Raw genomic sequence first — 7,434 nt, forward strand, 5'->3', positions numbered from 1 at the left:
TCCTAGTAAGAGAAAATGTAACTGATGTTTTGTTCATTGAAATAGTATATGATTGTTTGTATTTCAAATATACTAGCCTAAAATCCGTGCGATGAACGGTTATTTTAAATAATTGTTATATTATTATTTTTATTTTAATATTGTATCAATTATAGTTATTAAAAGAATAAGAAATATATTATTTTTTAGCCCGATGTCATTATATCGACCTAACGAATTATTTTTTATTTTAAAGTTTTTTAGTGCGGTTCAATAGTCAAATTGTTTTGACAGCTTCAGTAGCATTTATTATTTTTTAATCGAACACCGTGTATATATAGCCAAACACCGTTTCCTACTCGCCTACTGTGTCTGGGTATATATATATATACGATAATTATTTCAAATTAAAAAATTAATTAATTCACGACAATGAAATAATTTCAGCAAGTAATTGTTTAAGAAAAAAATTAAAATTAACTGATAATTCATTGGTAGGTATAATATCTTTAGGATAAAGAAAATAATATACACTATTCATTTGGGCTCAATATAGTCGAATTTGCTGCATCGGATTAAAACAAAATAATAAATATTATTGACGCGGTGCGATGCACCGGTTTCTGATAATATTTTTAAAATTTTATTTATTCAATCATATAAAAACTTTACTGCATTTATCTAAATATAAAATAATTATAGATTTATAATCAATAAAATAAAATAATTAGGCAGAAACTGTGTTCGTAATTTAGGATAAGGGGGTAGTTTAAGAGGAAGAATACACTATGTCTAATGGTTTATCGATTTAGTAATTCAGTAGGTGTATAACATCATTATTTTTTAATAATTAAAATAAGGAGATAACGACTGAAATAAATTTGATAGAGGAATATAATAAACCCTGATTACGTAACTAATATCGCATTAATTATATCATAATTGGGCTGACAGCTAGGCCCACTAAAAAGGGCCCAAAACCCTGAATATTAATTAATTTCGTAATTAATTAATAAGGGATAAATCAGCTGATAAATAAAGTCCAGTTGGGAATATAATTCCTTGAAGATTGGCCTCCAAGGAACCTCATAGGATAAAGAATCAGTCTCCTACCTCCTAGGACTCCAAAGTCTATTCTAATTTAGAGACTTGCCCACCAAGTCTCCTAACTCTAGTCCAATTCAAGGACTTTCAATATCTATATAAGGGGCCTCACCTCACAAATCAGAACTATAGTTTTTTGACTTGATCCTTGCCTATCAGCAAGGTACGTAGGCATCTAGTTAAGGCAGATCGAGTCATGAGACACAAGAGCAGTCAAATCGAGCCTCGAAGCTCACGAGCCATAGTAGTAAATACAGCAAGTAATATACCCTAGTTTTTAATCCATAACATTTGGCGCCGTCTGTGGGAAAATCTTACAACAACCATGGCGAGAACACAGAGAGGAAACAGCGCCCCTGAAGGAACACAAGCGGGGATGACCCAAACGATTTCGTCAACGATGGAGATACCTCTGCATTCGACCTATGCCGCCCCCCAAGGAGGAGCCCAGGTAGGAACAACTGAACCTCAGCCACAACGGACGATTCCCCTGGCCCCTCAAGGGATGAATTCCCAACTTCAACAGCTACATACACCTGTGAGTTCTCGACCCGTTGGGTATGAGTATTCAACTGTTGTGACCACTAACCCCCTTATGGGATGCCCCTTTTCCCCGAGGTTGGAGGGAGTGGACATGCTAATCAAAGTGAAGCACAAGGGCAGACGCCCCAATATATACGTGGTTTGGCTCCTATGCCAGAGGATCAACAATTCTCCGGTCCTTACATTGAGAGAGACTTTGAATCTTCGAATGATGATGTCGCCCCAAGAAGGAGGCGTGCTGGTAAAGAGCCGATGCCTGATGGTAACCGGCATCCTAGGAGCACCCCGAGGGACGAATCCCCAAGTAATGCAGGAGAGAATCAGGGCTCACGAGGCTGAGATTAAAAGGCTGAGGTGCAACTTGGAGGCGCACCAGACCTCCAGACCCCCGTTATCTCCAAGGGGGAGAAATCATCCTCCAATCATAGACTTGGATAGTCCGCTACAGAGAAGGACTATTGTCCTAAGGGCTGATCCAAGCAATCTTCTTCCCCTTGGAGATCCTGATGATCCTACTCCACCATTCACTGAAGAAATAATGAGCGCCCATATCTCAAGGAAGTTCAAGATGCCCATCTTTAAAGCTTATGATGGCACCGGAGATCCCGCTAATCATGTTAGGACATTCTCTAATATACTGTTGTTGCAGCCCGTGAATGACGCTATTAAGTGTTGGGCCTTTCCTCAAACCCTGTCGGGAATGGCTCAAAGATGTTATAGCCGTTTGCCCCTGAATTCTATTGGGTCCTTCAGAGAACTAAATCAGGCTTTTATTAAGCAATTCATCAGCGAGAGAGTGCATGAGAAAAGTTTAGCATCCTTCATGAGCATTGTGCAGGAAGCGAAGGAGTCCTTGAGAGACTATCTGAATCTTTTCACAAAGGAAGCTTTAAAAGTTCCAGACCTTGATGACAAGGTAGCCATGATAGCACTGCAACAGGGGATTAGGGACGAGTTCTTCAAGATGTCACTGGCCAAGCACCCCCTGAAAGTATGTTACAGCTCCAAGATAGGGTCGGGAAATACATCAAAGTTGGTAGCAAAAAGCGAAAGACTAATTTGGAATATATTGCTAAGGACAAGTATCCTAGAACTGAGCAAAACACTGATTCAACCCCGAAGAAGGGAGGGCCTGGGCAAATGTTCACTGAATATGCTAAGCTGAATGCTCCTAGAAGCCAGATCTTGATGGAAATTGAAAAAGATAGAGATATCCGTTGGCCTAAACCCCTGAAGGCTGATCCTACCAAGCTAGATAAGAGCAAATATTATAAATTTCACAAGGATGCTAGTCATGACACCAATGAGTGTAGACAATTGAAAGATGAAATAGAGTTCCTCATTCAAAAAGGAAGATTGAGCAAGTACACTGGAGATGGAGGAGATAGGAACAACAACGGGAGAAAGAATTTTGAAGATCGTAGGAGAGACCAAGACGATCAGGGACGGAATCCCCAGCCTAGGGGACCGGTGATAAATACAATCTTTGGAGGACCGCGACCCCGAGGGCCTGTGATAAATACAATCTTTGGAGGACCAACTGCTGTTGGATTATCCAGGAACTCCAGGAAAGTGTATACTAGAGAGGTTATGCATATTGTTGGGGAATCCCCGAAGAGGGCTAGGACTTGAGTGATAATGGCATTTGATAATTCTGACTTGGAGGGTGTGAAATTTTCTTATGACGACCCACTGGTCATAACACCAATAATAGGGAACAGCCCAGTGAAGAGGGTCCTTGTAGATAATGGTGCCTCGATGGACATCTTACTCCATGATACCTTTTTAAGGATGGGTTACAATGATTCTCAATTAACCCCGACCGATATGCCGATATATAGATTCGCAGGAGTGGAGTGCCCCGTGGAAGGGATAATTAAGTTGCCAACGACCATAGGTCAGGAACCAAGGCAAGCAACACAGATATTGGACTTTGTGATGGTGAAGGCTAGTTCAACTTACAACATGATCATGGGAAGAACAGGGATACATGCCTACAAGGCAGTCCCTTCTTCCTATCATTCGGTGATAAAATTTCCCACCCGGAATGGGATTAGAGAAGAAAGAGGAGATCAAAAAATGGTAAGAAGTTGTTATGTGGCCTCTCTTAGGGCAGATTGAGTTGGGGGGGGGGCAAGTTCTTCCTATTGAAGATCTGGATATCCGTGAGAATTATGAGAAAAGAGGGAAGGCAGCAGAATACTTGGCCCCGATTCCTTTGGCTCCCGAGGATCCTGAGAAAGTGACTTTCATTGGAGCAACACTAGAGGAGCCCCTTAGAGAGAAGTTGGTGAAATTTTTGCAAGAAAATAGTGATGTGTTTGCATGGTCGGTGGCTGATATGCTGGGTATAGACCCGGAACTGATCACTCACAAGGTGAATATGGATCCAAATCGAAAGACTGTGAAGCAAAAGAAAAGAAGCGTTGCTCCAGAGAGGCAAGAAGTTATTAAACAAGAGGTAGAGAAGCTCTTAGAGGTTGGTTTCATTGAGGAGATATAGTTTCCGGAATGGTTAGTGAACCCTGTGATGGTAAAAAAGGCTAATAGAAAATGAAAGATGTATGTGGATTTCACCGATTTGAATGACGCATGTCCCAAAGACTGTTTCCCATTGCCAAGGATAGATACATTGATAAATGATACTGCTGGTCATGAGATTCTGAGCTTCATGGATGGATTTAGTGGTTACAATCAGATCAAGATGCACAAGGATGACATCCCAAAGGTATTATTTATTACTGACTTTGGTATTTTTTGTTATCTTGTTATGGCGTTTAGTCTCAAGAATGCAGAAGCCACCTATCAAAGGTTGGTAAATAAGATTTTCAAGGATCTTATTGGTAATGTAAGAACCCTGATTTTTGTAATATTTTAAAACTTCTATGAATAGTAACTTGAGCTGATTAAGTAATACGTATGGGGATCATCATAAAATGAATAGTGGAATTTTGAGAATCCGAGATCATATTCTTGTTTATCGAGGAAAATAAGTGAATGTAAAAGCCGACGGAATTCGAAGATTCACGATTATACTACGTGTTTTCGTATTTGTAAAGAATGGCATAGAACCGGAAATACTACGTGAAATAAATAATATATCAAGGTGTTTCTATGATCAAGAGAAGGAATGGAATTGGTTATAGGATTATAAGCGATAAAAGAAATCACTACGAAACAAGTCGTTATACATGGAAACTATCGGAATGGAACGACGATTGCGTTTGCGATAAATAAACGAATGAAAAATTAAATCCCATGCAAGTTGGCCATGCATAACCAAGTCCTAACTAGTAGTTAGGAGTGTAACTAGATGATTAGAAGTTAACTAGAATAGTTAGTGAAATAGTGTTGAATAGTGATGGGAGACAAACAAGTACACAAGTCATACTTCTCCCTTTTCTCACTTCACCACACAATCAAACCAACCCATACCTTTGGCAAATTATTGTCAAATCTACTGCATACATCCCATGTATTCATTATACACTCTCACACTTTAGCCACAAAAGAAAACAACCCCTTTTCCCTCACTTAAAGCTCTCCCATTTTTTATTCCAGCAGTTCGGGTTTTCTGAGCAAGGGAGAAAGAAAAATTCATAACTCAAAATATACTCATTCAAATATCATGAAATTTTTACCATAGCTTATATATATCATGGGTAAGCTTCGTACCGAATTTCAGCCTCAAATTATTTGTTTTCAATTTTATAAAAATGTTTGAATGAGGTACTGAAAGGTAACTCCGAAATTCTAACTTGTTTCTTGGTTTTATTTCTTAAGGATCTAGCCCTTCTAAGTGTTTTCTAAGCAAACCAAGCCTCAATCATCCTAGCACTAACCTTCCTAGTGTCCAATAAGGTATAACTTTCAACCCTTTAAGGTCTTATGGTTAGATTTAAGAGTTATGTTTGTTGTAGTGTTAAGATCCAAAGGATTGTATTTGTTTGAATTTGTATTGATTATGTTCTTGCTAAAGGCTTGAGATGTTGAGTTATAATCCATGTATGTGGTACTAGATAGAGCATATAAGGTGTATGTGGGTGGATCTTGAGAAGTACTTGTGTTTATGATGGTTATAGGTAGTGTTTGTGTTAAGATCAAGTAGTAGAAATTGAGTTTGGGCATTCTTGCACTTGATCTGTTTTCTGCAGGACATTCAGCCATGAAAATAGTTAAAATTTGAAAACCACTGGCCATGAATATATAGATCTTGTTTTTTAGTTTCTATACATGTATAGATCATCATGAGGAGATTTACGGTTTAGGAGTTATGGTCGTTTTAGTGTAAAATATTTCAGCGATTAGCCAACTGCACTTAAGTCCACTTGCATGCTGATTTTGAAGGACTTAAAATAGTTTTAAATTCTGGAAAAATTATGAAAAATGGATATGACAGTAGAGAAGACTGTCCAAAATGAATTTTGAGAAAATATTAATTTTTCGATTTTATAAAAATGTTTTGGTAAAGCGAGCACAAGCGAGAAACGCATAAAAACCTAGTTTTGACGCGCGTTTTCTCACGTTCGAGCTTAAAACTCGAAATGGACTTTCTAAAGCGAACGATCGATTTCAAAACTCGACCATATTATAAAGTGAGAATATAAGTGTTGAGAATGTGACGATCGGAGATTCTTTATACTTGAGTAGTTACGAAAGTTGCTTAATAAAAGCGAGACGTTAATCGCGTACTAACTTAGACCTGTTGGTTCTTGTTTATAGATCGCCAACCAAATACCAGAGACCATACCACTTCGATTACTCGAGGCAAGTTTTTGAAACCCTATCTCATATTCATGCTATATATATACTGTTGTGATATTGATGCCATGATTTATAGTTCAAATATATATGCTTGTCTATGATATCAATGCATACGAATTATGCGATTGTTTACGAAAACAAATTTCGTTTTACATGAGTATGAGAAATTGAAACGTATTTCAAATATAATATATGATAATGGGAGTCGGAGATATTTTAATAACGATTTAATTCCGGAGAGAGCCGGACGCGAAAGATTTCTATTTCGATAAATAAAGTACATTCGCGTAATATATATATTAAGCGAACGATTGAGATTTTGACTTAAACTTCGAGAAATATTGGTTTATTCATTTAAGGGACACCCTTACTTGATTGATTATTTTATAAAGCGATACTTAAGGAATTATTAAATATCCATAAAGTATTTAAAAATATACTGAATAGTTTATAAATCATTTCACGTTATTTAATAAAGATTTAACTATAAAAGAGCAATTATAGGATACCAAATCCTGTTTTGATTATTTGATTAAGGTGTCTCCATTGGTTGGACCTTATTCAGAAATATTTTGTATTTAAGGTTTTTTTATTAATTCATTGCACCTTAATTAGAAATATTTTGTACTTAAGATTTTATCAATTCATTGAACCATATTCAGAGATATTTTATATATAAGGTTTTTATCAATTCATCGAACCTTATACAGAGATGTTTTATTTATAAGATTTTATCAATTCATTGAATCCCTCTTAAATTATTATGAGACCTTAGATATTTAATATCTTCGGACTTCTAAAAACTTATTTAAAATATAGACATAGTTCTCAAAGGTACTTTCTAAATTATTCAAAACTCTTGAAAGAGATTAATTATTTGAAACATATCAAAACCTTAGGGAACTTAGTCTAGAAGCATAAGAGTTTTGCTTCCTCATTCAATAAAGAACAAGTGAGTAATATATGTGTCACCCTACTACAGATAGGGATTTGAAAATGATTTTAAATTCAAAACTCCGACAACTCCCAAAGATCAATTGAGTT

The sequence above is a fragment of the Apium graveolens genome, unplaced genomic scaffold, assembly GCF_009905375.1.
Source record: "Apium graveolens cultivar Ventura unplaced genomic scaffold, ASM990537v1 ctg1337, whole genome shotgun sequence".
Taxonomy (NCBI): domain Eukaryota; kingdom Viridiplantae; phylum Streptophyta; class Magnoliopsida; order Apiales; family Apiaceae; genus Apium; species Apium graveolens.